The following is a 17,959-nucleotide window of genomic DNA, read 5'->3' on the forward strand; positions in this document are numbered from 1 at the left end:
CGGAGCGTCATGATACGAAACCCAGCAATACTATTATTCTTTGTTCAGAGTGATTTTAGCCTGCTTGGGTTTGTTTAATCTCAACATAAGGAAGATATGGATAACTACGTGTATGTTTAAGTGTATAGGATTGATAACCATATTACTGTTTTTGTTGAATAGTTGAACAGAACTCTTTGCAGTCTAGCTGTTTGAATTCCCACTTTATATGTTCCACTTTTGTATCTTGAATAACTATTTGTAAGACGACTAATGTAAATATCAACTAGTGATTTCTTATTGTTTTTTCGCTTTGAAAGTATGAATTATTTCTACCCGTTTTCTGTTTTGTTTAGTCTCTCTTTAAATGAAATTTTTAAAAAAGAAAGGCTGAGTCAGGAGGCTTGCAAGTTTGAGACCAGCCTGAACTATATACTAACACTATATTTTAAAGAACAACAGGGCCAGGGATTTAGCTCAGTGGTATAAGCACCTGCCTGGTGGGTGCAAGGTCATGAGTTGGGTCCTGATATTAAAAAAGCCAGTGGAAGAACAACAAAGTAAATTACAGGCATAATTTTTTCACCTTTAAGTAGAACCTCTTTACAAAAAGCTGTCTTTCTACATAATACCATTTTACATTTAACATTTAAAATTCTTTAACATTCTATTCAGTCCTTACATAGGCATGGCTCTACAGTTGTTTTTAAAAGTCAAGATTCAAGCTAGAATGTAAATATTACATCTGAATGTTAGGTTCATAGATCTTTTTCCCCTCTAAAACAGTCTTTCTGCCCTTTGTGCCTAACAATGGAAGAGGTCCATACAGCTAAGAGAATGTCTTACCTCATGTATTCATCTGCTCATATCCTCTTGATAAAATTTTTACCCTGTTCCTCTCTCCCCTGTAGTTACTGAAAGTCTTAATTGAAAGTCTTAATTGTTTTAAATATCTTCACAAGAATCATTTCACCAGTGATGCTGTTTAGTCCATATAACAACACACCAAGAGGAAGGAAATGCATGTGCTGTCACTACTCCCAATATTGAACGATTCATTAATATGTTAATGTGGCAACAGCTCCCACTGAACAGTTATGTTTCTTTGGGGTAACTGTTTGGCACCCTGCAGGTATAAAAGTCTCCATCTGATTTCCAGCTAGTGGTTTTGTTATCCACTGATAGTTCTTGTTTGCATCACTATTCTATAAGTGCAAGGAAAATTAAAATCATTTGTCCTGTATGTGTTAGTGGTATTCCTCTCTAAAGAAGCGCTTTCTCTCATTATCTAGGAATGTTTGCTCATCTTCAGCACACTTCTTAATGGAAAGGCAGCTAAATGTTTAATTGTTTCTCCTTAATTAACAATTGCCTAATAATGGGTTAGTGTCAATTATTTCAGTTTAGGCTGGTACTTGACCCTTCAGGCTGTTTCTATGTCGCTTTGACACATACCTTAAAAAAACTTTTTTGCTTTTTTTAGCTTAGGTTTTCCCAGGTTTGCTTTGTATATTTCTCCGGACTTGGACTGAGTCTTTTCTCCAGGAGTCCCTGAATCCTTTTAGAAAGGAATGGCACCCAAGATGTCAAAAGTTGGGTATAGTTCATTATTTTGATAGGTACACATTTTGTCTTCTCCAGACATGACAGCAATAGTAGCTTTTGTTTATTTAGCATCATCTACACCCAGGTTACTACACACACTTGATATTAATATGACCAGTCTATTAAGAAGTTTCAATTTAGTAAAGCATAATTATAAGCTAATCACATTTTTTCTATAATTTCTGCCTTTAACTGTGCTGACAAGCCCTCCTTTCCCATGCCTATGTGACATTTGGAACCTACCATTACATTTTTTATCACTTTTAGTCAGTAAAACAATCCCAGTTTAAACTGGGCAAGGTAGTGCATGCCTGTAGTCCCAGCACTTGGTAGGTTGAGTCAGGAGAATCATCATCAGCTCTAAGCCAGCCTGGACTGTGTAGTGAGACTCTATCTCAAAAAAAGAACAGAACAAAACAAAACAGAACAGACAAGAATAGGACAATCCCAGTTTAGATTAAGCCTTCATTTTTCATTATCAGCTCAAAGCAATCTCCCTCTACTTTTAATGCTTTATTTTTAATATAGTGGGCCAAGTGTTTGGCATCACCTGATAACTGACTTACTCCTATGTGTCCCACATCTATATTCTAGCCCTTTGGGTGTGGAAACATGAAAATAGATGGTCACAAACAATTTTTTGAGGTGATTCTCTTTTTCTAAACCATACAATTCAATTTTTTTCATGAGGTTGTACAAACATCACCAATATTCAATCTCAGAACAGTTTCATCACCCTCCAACATGCTACAATGCCTCTGTGCTGCCTTCTCCCTCTCCCTCTCCTTCTCCTTCTTTCTTCTTCTTCCCCTTCCCCTTCCCCTTCTTCTTCCTCTTCTTCTTCTTCCTCCTCCTCCTTCCTCTTCCTCCTCCTCCTCCTCCTCCTCTTCTTCTTCTTCTTCTGACAGGGTCTCCCTATATAGCTGCCTTAGTTACTTTGCTCATTGCTGAGACAAAATACTCAACACTCAAACTTAAAGAGGAAATGTTTATGAGAATCACAATTTATAGAAGTTTCAGTCCATAAAAAGCTGGCTCCAAGGCAGGGTGAATGGCAGACAGGCATCACAGAGGAGAAACAGTTCACAGCAGGCAGAAAGTAGAAAGCAAGCAAGCAAGGGGACTTAACAACATCTTTATGCCCATTTATATTTTATCTAGACTATCGGGATTAGGATGCTACCAAAGCAATCAGTGGACAGATTTAGTAATCACACACTTAATCCCAGCATCACACACTCTTAATCCAGCCACCTATAATTGCATGAGATTGGGGGGGGGATCTAGATACAAGCCATAACATTCCCTAGACCTCCAAAGACTCATGCATATTCCTTTATGCAAAAAGTATTTAGTCCACTTCCAAAAGCTGCCAAAGTCCTAGCATGCTGTTTCAGCATTGCTGAAAAGCTCATTCTAGAGTTTCTTGAGATTTAAAGCAAACTCTAGTTTTGGGGCCCTGTACAAATGAAAAGAAAGTTAAACATTTCCAACATACAATATCACATAATAAACATTACCATTCCAATAGGTACAAATAGGAGGATACAAAGGAATGGGACAAAAGCAAGTACAAAATGCAGCAGAGCAAACATTAAGTCCCATATTTCCATGTGCAGCATCCAAGGCCATCTGTGACAAGTTGTGAGTTTCAAAGGGCTTGAGTGTCTCAACCACTATGGTACTGCCAGTGACTGTGGGTCCCATCATTTCTCTCTTTGGCTGGCTGTGTTCCCTCCAGTTTTCCTCAAATGATCCATGTTCTTAGCTTCTCCAAACTTTGGGGTATCCACTACACTGTTGGCTTTATACTCACAGCTTCATACACTGCACTTTCAAGTACACACTGCCTGACCTCCGAGGCCTTCTTCTAAAACCTAGGTGGAAGCCTTCCTGACCTCGCAACTCTTGCATTCTGTGTGCACCAAAAACAAGGACCATGTAGATGATGCTAGTGTCTGCCACCAGCTGGAACCATATCCAGACCTCCTTTTCTCTTGGTTGTAAGGTTTGAGTGCCTGAATTATTGATCACTCTGAACCCAATTCCAAGGAACAAATTCTCTAGACTTTTGTCATTCTGGAATATGGTACTTTGGGGCACTTTTTGCAAAGCAAAATGTTTTACCTTTGCAACTCTGAGGCTGCAAAGACTGAAGTCCTGCTGGTTCTTGTGTTGTCCTTAAGCCACCTTTTCTGTTGTGTTGTTCTGAAAAAATGTGCCTTTTCTTTGCTCATCTTTTCAGCAACCAATTTCTATGTCCCATCTTTGCAGGATTAAATTTTACTGGAGCTTCCTTTCTGGCCAACTCACAGTGTTTAGAGTCATTCTACTGAGCTCTTTGCTCTTGATTTTCAACATAAACTTGGCTAATAGCTCCCACCAGTAGTAATGGCTGATGTCCCCCCAGAGCCTCATGCAGTCATAGGTAAGGATTTTTAAGAGATGGCTGGATCTAGAGTGCATGATGCTGGGATTGATTCATTGCACAATGCCCAGATCAGGGGCACTAGGATTAAGGGTATGGGTGATACCTGCCATAAGTAGCCTGCTGTGCTACTTTCTGCTCACTATGAACTGTTTCTCTTCTGTGATGCCACCCTGCCTTGGAGCCAGCAGATTATGGACTGAAACCTCTATGAACTGTGACCTAAATAAGCCTTTTCCCCTTTAACTTTTGGTGCCAGATATTTTGTCTTAGCAATTAAAGAAAAGTAACCAAGATATCATTTATAGCAGCTTTTGTCAAATCAAAACATTTAGTGTGTCATCGCGCCTTATTCACCTGATCTGGCACCACGTGACTTCTGCTCACCCTCAAAAAACAAAGTAAACATGAAAGGTAATTGGTTTGAATCAATTCAGGATATCAAGGCAGCTCGGACCACGAAACTAAGAAACAGAGGAAGGAGTTCTAGAACTTCTTCAGAAAGTAGAAATACTGATGAAGTAAGTGTATTCAAAGTGAGAAGATATATTTTGAGGAGGATTTATGACAATGTGTCTTTTTCTGTGACAATTTTTTTAAAATGTAAGCACTCACAGTAGTTTTTGATCATACCTTGCACACCATAAGATAACACTTACACAAAATGCAAAACATGACAGCAATATTGGGTGTTTCTCATACATAAATTAAGCTACACACCAGAGCAGGTATGTAAACTGCTCTAATTTCTCTCTTAAACATCCCTCCAAAGACTCATGTATGGAAGACTTGGTCCTCAGCCTGTGGCATTACTGGGAGGTGGTGGAACCTTTAAGAGTTAGGCCCAGTGAGAGGAAACGAGGTCATATTGATATCTTGGCCCCATTTCTCTCTTTGCTAGGGTGCACCAAGGGGTGAGTAGCAGTGGCATAGCTAGGAGGGTAGCATGGGACAGTCCAATCCAAGAGATATATTTTTTGGGTGGCATCACTGGCTGACAAGAAAATTCTATTGTAACAATTTATTCCATTTTAATATAGTGAAGATTTAAGTACATTAAAATGTTTATCATCTTAATATTCTACTTATATTGGTTAACATACTCAGCGATATTGGAGGGTGACAAATTGAATGACTGTCCCCCAAGTGGCTCAAACTCTAGCTATAGTCTTAACGAGCAGCCTTCTCTGCCACGTATTTCTCCCATGCAGCACTATTCCATCACAGGCCCGAAGCAACAAGGGCAAGCAATCATAGACTGAAACTTCTGAAACTGTTTAAGTCCTAATAAACTTTTCCTCCAGTAAGATGATTCTCTCAGGTATTTGTCACAATGACAGAAAGCTGATTAACATAGAAAAATAAGCACCAAATTCAGGAAGGGGAGTGGAAATGAAGTCAGCAGGATTTACACAAAGAGCTCATTGTAGTGTCTATTCTTTTTTTCCCCATTTAATTCTTTATTCAATGACAGTACATACAAAAACTTACAAATCTGAGAACTCAACTATACATATAATAGGAGATGGGATATTTGGTTCTTAACATCTTCATACAGTATAGCTATTAACTACTCTCCCCTTCCCTTTTCCCTTTGGTCCTTACTTCTTGCTTCTATTTTATTCTATGAGGCTGTTCTCTTATTGGTCTAAGGGAATGTTAATGGACAACTTTTATTTATTTATTTATTTTTTGGTCTTTTTCCTTTTTATCGGTACCAGGGATCGAACTCACGACTGGCTGCTTGCAAGGCAGGCGCTTATGCCACTGAGCTAAATCCCCAGCCCTAATGGACAACTTTTACCATTTTCAGCCCACTGGAGAAAATTTCGCATGTTAAGAAAGAAAAAAAAAAACCAAAACACTAGAGAATAGAGTTTTTTCCCCAAACAGCAATTAGGTTTTTTAAAAAAATTTTTGGGATAGGATAGGGTGGGGTATGGATTGAACCCAGGGCCTTATGCCTGATACACAAGAGCTCTGCCACTGAGTTCCTCAAATACTTCATAAAAAACTAAATAAATGAACTGGGTATAATGGCACATGCCTTTAATCTCAGACTCAGGAGACTAAGGCAGGACCATCACCAAGAGCTTAGACTACATAGTGAGTTCAAGGCCAGCCTGAACTACATAGAAAGATCCTGCCCCCTCCTCCAAAAAAACCCAAACTAAAAACAGCTCTTAGTGTTGTGTGAAAGCTCCAAATTCAGTTTTCTATAAAATTTTTAACGTATATCTAATTTCAGCCTATGGTTTACAAAAAATGTCATCTGCTCTTAATAAGGTGATATAATCAGTTTTGAACTTTACCCTCATGCTTAAAATTCTTCTTTGTCTTAGGGAGGCATATATTTCTCTAAGCATGTCTGTACAGATATTTCTTTGCTTTTATAAACAAGTTTTGTTTGGTTTTGTTTTTGCAGTATTGGAGATTGAATCTAGGGCCTTTGCATTGAGCTGTGTCCCCAGGCCATTTCTATTATTTCATTTTATGTTGAGATGCAGTAACTCATGAAGTTTCCCATGCTGAGCTCAAACTTGTGGTCCAATTCCTCAGCTTCTTAGAATGCTGGGATCATGGACCTCCATCACCAGGTCTAACTCACCACTCTTCAAAATATTTCAATCTATTTGCCTAATTCAACCAAGAAAGGGGCGTTATGAGCTGGATATGAGATTCTTTTTCCAACATGCACTCAATGTTTGGGTTGTCAACTTAATTTATAATCAGCTCTAAAACAAATGAAATGAAATTAGGATTATCTGGTTCTCTTTTGGACATGTCATTAAGCAAGAGTGCAAGACCTAAGGTGAATCCTTTAATCACTTTGGTCATTAGTTTTCTCACAGTGAAGTAAATGTGGTATATTAAGCGGTCTCTTAAGTAATTTCTAAATCTAATGTTCCACAATTTTAATATATACAGAATTTGAAACTCTGCCCAAGAATTCCTTGGTTCTCGTGTCTCTCACCTATTGTTTTCCCCTGAGCTGCTTGTATAAACGCTGGTGATCCCTGGACCACCTTCGGGATTGCTGTGACACTATATGTTCTAGCTGAAATGTTAAGAGTACAGTTTCTCCACTTGTCATTTTGTTACTAGGTTTTAGGGTGACAGAGCTTCCTTCTAGAGGTGCTTTCTAGGATCTTTCTGTCCTGAGCAATGAATTGATCAAGAGGGGCACAAAAGGTAGTGAGGTTTTACATTTATCAGGGGTAGCAGAAGGAACATGCTCTGCAGAGCAAGTGTGGGCCAAGAAAAAGCAGGAAAAGTAGTACACCCTGCAGTGTGAGACTGGGCTGCCGTGCAAAAGAGTGCAGTGACCAAGGGCTCAATGGAAAATGTCTCTTCGTACCTCCTTCTTCTCAGGCTGACACCAGGTGCAGGCTGTCCTGTGCTGGAGTTCTAGCTAGAAGTCTACATGAGAGCTTGGGCACTGTTCTGTGCATGAGTCCTGGGATTTTGTAATTAACAGGTCAGCCTACTTCCCCAAGCAGCCTGCCACACCCTACTCTCTCGCCTAAATCTGGCAAGTGTCAGAGCTGCTCCTGTGGGTATAGAGACTTATCTTTGTAAATTATATTAGTGGTTGGCTATAAGTCCCTTGAAGTAGTCACAGTAACAATTTTGCAGTAAAAATTTTTTTCACCTTTCCCTTGTCTTTATTAGAAGCAAATCCAAACAGAGATAAAAACTACTTTTGTTCAGATTTGGAATACTTTATGAATGGACTAAGAAGGCCTATTGATTAAAAAGAGTATGATCATATTTTTTGAATTGAGATACTTGTAAAATATTAGGTTTAGCAGGAGTAAGAGGTGTCAGCTTCCAGTCAAACCTGTTAGTGTCGGGAGTTGCCAGCACGCTATTGTAGTCAGAAATTACAGGTTGGAAGCTGCCACGATCAGTTTAATTCACATGGCATAGCGATTCAAAAGGAAGGAGACAAGCAAGTAGGCAACGTTCAACATCACTTAGTTAATAGCAGGGAGGATGCTTAATTCTGAATGATTCAGAATGATGCATGAGTGAATGTGGTGCTGGCGAAGTCATAGCGCTAAGCCACATGTGAGGAAAGGCAAATTTGGGGAATTGACAAAAATCAAAATATACATGGAGATTCATTTAGTTACTTAACAGACTGATGAGAAGCTAGGCTTAAATTGTGCATGCTATGATTTAAAAAAAATAAATGATAAGGAAAACTAGTAAACCTGGGATAAATATATAGATAGATTATCTGAAAAGAAAAAGGATTTAAGTTACTACATACAGCAGAAGACAAGCAAACTTCACCTAGGAATAGGAAACTCTAAATCAGACTAAGGGTTGGGCTCTGCATAGTGGTGCATTTCTATAACTCCAGTTCTTAGAAGGCTGACGCAGGAGGATCAAAGCCAAACTGGTCTACATAATGACTTGAGGGCCAGCTTGAAGTATGTAGTGAAAAATTTGCCTAAACAGAAAAAAAGGAAAAAAAAAACTAATTGGAGTGTTAATACACACTTAATATGCACAAGTATCAGGGTTCAATCTCCAACATACATATGTATGTACATGCATATATAAACTAGCTAGAAAATATGGCAAATAATAATTTTAAAATTTGATTTCTTAATTAGTCATTTAACTTTTTAACTGCAAGCTATCAGAGTGACAAAGTAAGGTTGGTAGAACTAACATGGCAAAACCAGTAATAGAAGAAACATAGTGTGCAACTCCTGAAATAACAGGTGATTAACAAAAGATAGCTGAGATTGATTTTATCTTTAATATAATTGAACAAATGCAGATGGGAACTTTTTTTTAAAGCACTAGCACTAGCATTTGAACATAGGAGCTTATTAATGGTAGGCAAATACTCTTCCTCGGAGCTACATCCCTGGCCCTTTATTTTTTTTATTTTTTTATTTTGAGGTAGAGTCTAAGTTATCCAGGCTTTCCTCCTGCCTCAGCTTCCCAGGGTTACAGGCATGCACCCTGTTGAGCTATCTATAACTGTATAGTCTAGCAACTGTCAGTTTATATCCTATTTTGCCCAATAAGCTGATTTCCTTGAGTATCAGAATTGTCTTTTAAGCTGTGCACAGCCAGGACCAGGTTGCATTTTGACAAAGAACCTCACAGATAATGTATAAATAAAAGGAAAATGCCCCCTTCACTTGGTTTTGAATGGCTCTTACTGGTTCTTTGTTTTTAGGTGATGATATGGTTTGTTTTCCAAGGCTCATTTGCTGGAATCTTGGCCCCTGTGTCAGTAAGCAGTTGGCAGAGAGAGAACTCTAAGAGGTAAGGCCCAGTCTGAAGTAGTCATGTCACTGGAGTTGCAGCCAGTGGGAGACATAGAGGTGATTCTTGTGGGTTCCTGCTTAGTTCCCCTGAGAGTGAGATGTTGTAAGAAAGCCAACATTTGCTCTCTGGCTTCTTGTCTCCCCATGTGATCTCTCCCTCCTGCATGAGCTCCCATCATGCCATCTGCTCAGATATGCTGCAGTCATGTGGGTCTTTGCCAGAGGCTGAACATATCTTGGCAGACTCTAAAACTGTGAGCCAAATAAACGAAACAACTTCTCTTTCCTTTTCCTCTCCCTCCTCTTCCTGTGCTCTTGCCCCTTCCTCATTCTTCTCCTTTCTTTTTCTCTTCTTCCTCCTTTCTCTGTTTCTTTTATAAAGTACCAAGTCTGAGGTATTTTGTTATAGCAAAGGAAAACAGACTAGTTCTGATGTACTGACTGGGCCATTAGCACAAAAGTCTAATGATTTTCATCAACCAACGTTGCTTCAAAGACATCACAGATAACAATTAAAAAGAAATCCTAAAACTGATGTCCTGGTATTTGTCTTTAGTCCTTATTAAATGTAGAAAATAATTTTCAGAAAACCTGCACACCTGCAAGGAGCCAGGCATGGTGGCACACATCTGTAAACCTAGCATTTGGGAGCCTGAGGCAGGAATATTTCTGTGAGTTTAAGGCTGGCCTGGGCCTCAAAGTGATTTCAAGGGCAGCCTGAACTGTACAATGAATCTCTGTCTCAAAAACAAAACAAAACAATTAACGCCAAAAGCCTGTGCACAGATACAAATTGACACGTTGGATAATAGGTAATGTTTAATGGGATATTCAGGGGTTGTGGTGTAGCTCAGTAGAAGAGCTCTTGCCTAGCGTTTCACAAGACCTTGGTCATTGGTTCAATCCTGGACACTACAACTAACTAACTAACTAACTAAATAAAGGTATCAGTACTTTGTTTTGCATCAACACTGTCCACAGAGCCACCTATATTTGCCATGCTTCTCACAGTAATAACTTTTAATTTCAAACCACCTTCTTTACTGAGAAGTGGGTTTTGGCATCTCATTTTCACTTCTAGTGACAATATTGTAATACGAAACTAGAATTACTGTCTCCATGGAAGATGCTCTGGGGTGGTGCTTGTAGCTGAGCTAAATAACTTGTTTGAGTCATTCAGAGTGTGAACACCAAAGGGAACACTTCTGACTCTCCTAGTTCTTATGTAATTACCACTCAGGCAAAGCACACCAGCAGTGCAACACCTCACCAGTCAGGCAACCTAAGAGAATTAACCCACATACTGCACTGTCTGTTTCCGTGGGTGATATTTGCAAGGTAAGAATTAGATTAATTGCTCTCCAAGGAGTGGTTATGAACAGAAGCTAGAAATCTAGTTTGTAATCTCCTGTTTCATCATGTACAAGACACACCCTACCTTTGCCCACATGTTTCTGTAATACACATTACTTCTCTGGCAAAGAAATTACCTGTTCCCCAAGTTGTGCAAATCTAGATCTCATACGAGCCATGAACAGAAGTTGATTGTATGTATATGCTGCTGTTCTTCCTGAATTTTAATTTCTGTAGGCATAAAATATTTTTCACTGAGTCATTAGTGTACATTAAGATCAGGCAAAGGTGACTGTTTAATTAGATGTTGACAACTATTACTAAAGAATTTAAGTTAACCTAGACAGGAAGATACTACCTCATTGAATTGTGGGAAGAGAAAGAAATCCTCCTATCTAAAATTTAATGATGTCTATAGTAGGGCATGCTATGAAAATACATTATCGAATCTTTTAAGAACATGTTTTAAAAATTATAAAAATATGTTTGTGCAATAAATGAAGAATGCAGATATAAGTTTGTCTTTTTTGTTTTGTTTTTTGTTTTTTGAGACCATGTAGTGCAGGCTAGCCTTGAACTCAATATGTAATCCCGGTTGGCCTTGAACTCATGGCCATTCTCCTGTGCCAGTCTCTAGAGTGCTGTGATTACAGTCATGCATCACCACACCTGGCTTCATATAAATTTTTAAAAATGCCCAATACATGTAAAGATATCTATGTGGTTGAGCAATTTAATGGTAAAGTATATATTCTTTGGAAAAGGAAATACAAAATGGACAACTATCTAGCAAACCTGTGATCTGGCAGAAACTGCTTTTCTAGTCATTGTACCAAAGTATGTAATGGAGCCCGTTTCAGGTGTGCTAGAAAGGACAGTGCTATGTTTTCTTAGTCCTCCTGCTTTCAAGTTTCTTTGAATATTTTGTGTTTAAATATGTGGTGTTAGTATACATAACCCAAAATGATAGCTATTTTCAGAGTACATTGAAAAATACAATGAATGTTGAAATTTTAAAAATTATCTGGGCATGGTGGCACATGCTGTAATCCCAGCACCCTGGGAGGCTGATAGGAGGATCACAAATTTGAGCCCAGCCTACGCAATTTAGTGAGCTCCCATCTCAAAAAAAGAGATAAGGACGTAGCTCATAATGAAGGTCCTGAGTTAGATCCCCAGTACCACAACAAACAAACAAACATATAAGCAGTAAAAATGTTACAATAAAAAATACATTGCTATTAATCTCTCCCAAGATACTTTCCCCAGAGCCGAGGATATAGCTCAGTAACAAAGTGCCTACCTGGCAAGTGTGAGGTTCTGAATTTGATTCCTGCTACAAAAATAAATAAATAAATAAATAAATAAATAAATAAATAAAACAAATACTTTCCCTGGCTTCAAGCACATATACTGTGCCTGGCCTCAGAGACAACAGCTTTTGATATAATCTTTCTGCCCTCACAGTGCTTTTTAACACACTTTGTGATATGTGACTGGATCCAATCATTAGTAAACTTTGGTTTTGAAATGAACACCATTAGTATGAGATGCAAAAGTAATATGACGCCAGCAAATTACTCTTCTTCCTTCCTTCCCTTTTTCCTTCTTTCCTCTCTTCCTTCCATCTTTCCTTTCTTCCTTCTTCCTCTGTTCTTCTCCTCTTTATTTTTGGTACTGGAGAGTGAACGCAGAGCCTTTATACTGAGCTACCTCCAGAGCCCTTTTGATTTGTATTTTGAGACAGGGTCTTTCTAAATTGCTAAATTTCAGGCTGGGTTTGAACTTGCAATCCTTGTGGCTCAATCTTCGAAAGTGCTGAGATTATGGGCATGAACCACCATACTCTTTTTAGAAACATTTTTTTTCTTTTTGTCTTTTTCCTTTTTTTTTTTTTTTTTTTTTGTCTTTTTCCTTTTTTATTGGTACCGGGGATCGAACTCACGACTGCCTGCTTGCAAGGCAGGCGCTTATGCCGCTGAGCTATATCTCCAGCCCCCTTCTTTTAGAAAATTTTTAATCTTCTCAAATCATATTTGGTAGAGATTAAGTCTTCCCCTTAAGGATTTAGTCAGAGAACATTAGAATAGGAAGAAATGTCTAATTAGTTTATTCTCCCATTCTATACATATAGAAATTCAGGCGTAAAGTGGCTGTTTGGCTAGTTTGGGGGAACTGGGACTACAAACTATCTCATGATTCCAGGGTTCTAAAAACAGCACAGAATACAGTCTTCATTATCATCAAAATAAAAGTTCTAAAAGATCTCACATAGCCTGGATCAACTGATGCCTACTTTGTCTTCCATTGGACTTTTTCACTTTAGACAATGGTCTTCCATGACTGTTAACTTCACAAAGTGTCCTCTGGAAATGATGTAACTTGTGATGGATATGTGATGTGGTTTAGCCATTAAAAATATCGAAAATGAGTCAGAATAAGGCACTATCAACTAGCTAGGAGACAAAAGAATGTGTTAAATCTCTTCCTGGAATATAATCAGAAAAACCTGTAAGAGAAACCGTAAGACAAATAACTTCATTTCTTCAATAAATATGTATTATGTAAAAATTAAAGTGAATGAGGGAGTCTATTTCTTTAAAAAGACCTAAGAGAAATAAATCAAATGTGATGTATTAACATTGTTTGGATCCTTATTGAACAAACTGAAAAAAAATGGAGCACTATGAATAGCTGAAGGTCAATAAATTAATTTAGATGAAACGTCAAATTCTTTTTTTTTGTTTTTTTTCGGTACCAGGGATCAAACTCATGACTGCTTGCTTGCAAGGCAGGCGCTTATGCCGCTGAGCTAAATCCCCAGCCCCTAAATGTCAAATTCTTAGGAAGACACAAACTATTTGAACTGGTTCAAAAAGAAGTAGAAAATCTGAACAGGCTTATAACAGATAAAGAGAATAAATTATTAATAAAGAAAAAAACCAAGAAACAACAACAAAATCTAAAGTGAAAGTGTAAATGGATCTATTGGAAAATTTCACTAAATGTTTGAAAAAACAGTAAGTGCTCAAACTTCACAAGCTATTTTGCAAAAATAGAAAAGAGATACTTCCCAGCTCATTTTATGCGGCCAATATACAGTACCTTTATACCAGAAACAAAAACATCACAAGAAAACTACAGACTCTCATGGAGTTCTTATGAATATATCTCTTATAAGTATAGATGAAAATTCTTCAACTGAATACAGTTGTTTGTGGTATCCATGGAGGACTGGCTCTGGGACCTGCATGGGTATCATAATCAGAAGCCCCTTCCCTCTTTGAGATCAGGTCTTGCCAGAGAGCTAGGGTTGAGTTCAAACTCATTATATAGTCCAGACTAGCCTCTAACTCATGGCAATGCTCCTATCTCATCCTCCCAAATGGTGGGATTACAGATATGATTATACCTGACTCAAATATCTTACATAAAGTGACACTGTTTTTGCACATAACATATGCACATCCTCCCTTATCACTTTCTAACTTATATGTTCAATAGTTGTTACATTGTACTATTTAGGAAATAATGAGAGATGTCTGTAATTATATAGATGGAAATAAAAATAAATTGACCCTCTGTTGTTTGAATGCACAGATACAGAATCCATTGATGTGGAATCCACAGATATGGAGGACTGATTACACTACCAAATCAACTTTGACAACACGTTAAAAAGGTGATGTGACAATTGGGACAAGAGGAATTTGTCCCAGATTGCAAGGTTGGTCTAGTATCTGAAAATAAAGTAAAATAATATAGCATGAGAATGAAGGGCTAAAAGTGTATGGTCATTAAAATAGGTGCACGAAATGGGTTTGGTAAAAGTCCATGTCTTAGTTACTTTCTTGTTGTGGGACAAAACACCTGATGTCCATGAGTTAAAAAGGAGGTTTATTTGAGCTCACAGATTCCTAAAACATTTTATTAGTACATGTTTGCAATGTATGCAGTTTACAGTCATCTTGGGAGTGATTGTAGGTACATATTACAGTTTGCTTTTTGAATTCCCTTCCTCCCCTTCTTTAGGTTTCCCTAGCCCCTCTGCCCCCATTTTTTTGTGGTGCTGAAGATCGGGCCCAGGGTTCTGTACATGCAAGGCAAGAACTCTACCACTGAGCCATATCCCCAGCCCCCCCCATCCTCTTATTCATATTTGTTGATATTTTTGTCTTAGCTATATTATGGAATATAGTGTTTACATTAATTGGAGTTATTAGGTAGGTGTATATGGCATACCTTCATTCTTTTTTTCTCTTCCCCTCCTCCTCACCCTTTGTCCTAGTTCTCTTAGACCCCTTCTGTAATGTAAGAGACCGATCCCCTCATCCCTTTCGATAAATTCTGTATTGTTTTCTTTATTTGTACTATGTCTCACTCAAATAAGAGATTATATGGTATTTAAATTTATGTGTTTGATATTTATTTCACCCAATAGTATTTTTTCCAAGTGCATCCATTTCCCTACAAATTTGTCATTCTTTATAGCCAAGCATGTCTGTCTGTCTGTCTATCTATCTATCTATCTATCTATCTATCTCACAATATCTTTATCCAATCAACCATTGATGGTTACCAAAGTTACTTTCAGGATTTAGCTATTAAGAATTGTGCAGCTGTAAACAATAGTAATTTTGTATTCCTATAGTATATATCTTAAACTCTTTGAGGAAGATATCTAGAAGGAGGGTAGCTGGCTCATGTGGAATTTCCAGTTTCAGTCCTGCAGAAATCTCCATACTGATTTCTATAGTGGTTGTACTAGTTTATATTCCTGCCAGTAATGCATAAAGATTCCTTCTTCCCCATGCCATGGCAACATTTGTTAGTGTTGGATTTCCTAATAATTACCATTCTTTCCAGAGTAATATGAAATCTTAGCATTGTTTTAATTTGTATTTCTTAATGGTCAGAGATGTTGAATATTTTTTCATGTATCTATTGGCTATTTGTATTTCTTCCTCTGTGAAGTGTCTTTTTACTTCTCTTGCCCATTTCTTGATTGGGTTTTTCATTTTAGGAGGTTTAATTTTCTGAGTTCTTTGCACTAGTTCACAGTTTGTAGAGGTTTCAGTTCATAGTCAACTGGCAGTGAGGCAGGGCACCATGGCAGAGGAGCATTGCAAAAGAAAAACAGTCTCTGACATACATGGCAGGGTAGAGACAGTAGTCTTCCTTCTTCATTCCCTTTTATTCACCCAGGCTAAAAGCCTAATGGGTCTTCCCTCTTTGGTAAGTCTATCATCCATCCCCAGAATTATGCTAAACCAATTAATGGATTAATTCAGTATCACACTCATGATCCAATTACTTCCCAAAGCCCTACCTAGAAGTACATGAGGCTTTGGAGAGACATCTTCCCAAGACATAACAGCTCTTAACTCTTCAGTAATAAAATATTCATCAAAAATGTAGTAAAAGGAAACATCTTCAATCTGATAAGGGCCTTAAATGAAATACCCGCAGCAAATACTGGTGAAAAACAAAATGCTTTCTCGGTAATACTAGGAAAGTGGCAAAGATGTCCACTCTTGGTATGCATACTAAGCTTGCAGTGTACCACTGAACTACACCCCATATTCTTGCCATTTCTCTTTAACATTACACTGGAGTTTCTATTTGGGAAAAATAAAGAAAATGAAACAGAAAGCATTCAGTTGGGAAAGGACAATACAGAATAATGTCCATTTGTAGACACAAAATCATAGAAAATACATTAAAATATTATACAGAGGTCAGCAAGTTTCCAGGATACCTCTGCAACCTGTGCTGCGCTCTTGAGGCTCCCAGGGAGGAGGACCGTGAGAGGATGAGAAAATAAAAGAGGAAAGCTGGGTTGGAGGAGTCCTCTTTCTCGCGATGGGAGAAAAGGAACTGCCTCCTCATTTTAAGGGTATTTATTTGTACATTTAGCAGTTTAATGTTACATGACACTCCATTGCCTACTAATCTGCATGTATAGTAGCCTAAGGGCCTGATGTTTTGGTGGCCTGGAGTTACTTCCTTTTGAGACTTGTCCCAGGTGGTCTGTTCTTCTACCAGCTGCCAGCTCCTGCAGGTGTGGTCAATGTCCAGCTTCAATAGCTCCCAACAGGGTACAAAATCAATAAGGAAGTAATTGCATTTCTATACTCACACAATCTAAAAATAATATTAAGAAGGCAATTCAACCTACACTCACATAAAAAGAATAGAACAGATAGGAATATGGTATAGTTTAGATCGACTGTCTCCCAAAGTCCTCATGTACTCATGGGCAGGGCTGTTGAAAGGTGATTGAATTAAGGAGTCCTTGGCAGACTTGCAGTAAGGAGGGGGCCACTGGGAGTGTGATCAGGGAGGCTGTAATTCCCTTCCCAGTTCTTTGCTTTCTGCCTCCTGGCCAGTGTAAGTTGCATAGCAACTATAGGCATAGCCACTTCCATGACCCACAGCCTCTATCAGAGTGGTACATTGTTACAGTTTAGGAGCTTACATTGACATTATCCTTGCTCATCAAAAAATCTGTAGTAGTTTCTTTTTAGGGTGATGAAAATATTCCAAAATGAACTGTGGTGATGGCTGTACAACTGTTTGGATTTGACATTTGTGGATTCAACCATAATTCAATAAATATTCAGAAATAAAATGTGTTAGGCTAGGTGTGGTGGCACATACCTGTAATCCCAGCACTGCTGAGGCAGGAGGCTCACTAGTTTAAGGAATCCTGGGCAAATCAGTGATTTAATGAGGTCCACTTTTAAAATAAAATAAAAAAAATGCTAGCGATGTGGCTCAGTGGGAAGGCCCTAAATTTAATCCCTAGCACTGCCCCTCACCTGGCCCTGCAAAGTGTCTATATTAAATATACAGAATTTATTTTGGTCATATTGAACACATACTTTTTTTTTTGCCATTATACTCTAGATAGTACCATGGAACGATGATTTAGATAGGATTTACATTGTATCAGGCATATAAGTAATCTGCATATGATTTAAAATATACAGGAAAGATTAAGTGTAGGTTATATGCAAACACTGCTATTTTATATAAGGAGTTTGAGTATTCCAGTTTAGTATCTCCAGGAGGCCTTGGAGCCAATCCCTAAGGGACACCAAAGAAGAGCTATACTTGGTGTTGTGGAATTAACTTTTAAGATGTGATGGTGGTATTGATGTTACATTTATTTAAAAAAAACTATCATTGTATTGAGGTTACATTTATGAAAAAAATTATCATTTAGAAATAAAAAAATATTTGTGGATGAAACAGGTTAAAGACTACTGTCTTGATCCTACCTTATCCCCAGTTCATA

The sequence above is a fragment of the Cavia porcellus genome, unplaced genomic scaffold (assembly GCF_034190915.1).
Source record: "Cavia porcellus strain 051 isolate PalLab524CR breed Dunkin Hartley unplaced genomic scaffold, mCavPor4.1 scaffold_12, whole genome shotgun sequence".
NCBI classification, from domain to species: domain Eukaryota; kingdom Metazoa; phylum Chordata; class Mammalia; order Rodentia; family Caviidae; genus Cavia; species Cavia porcellus.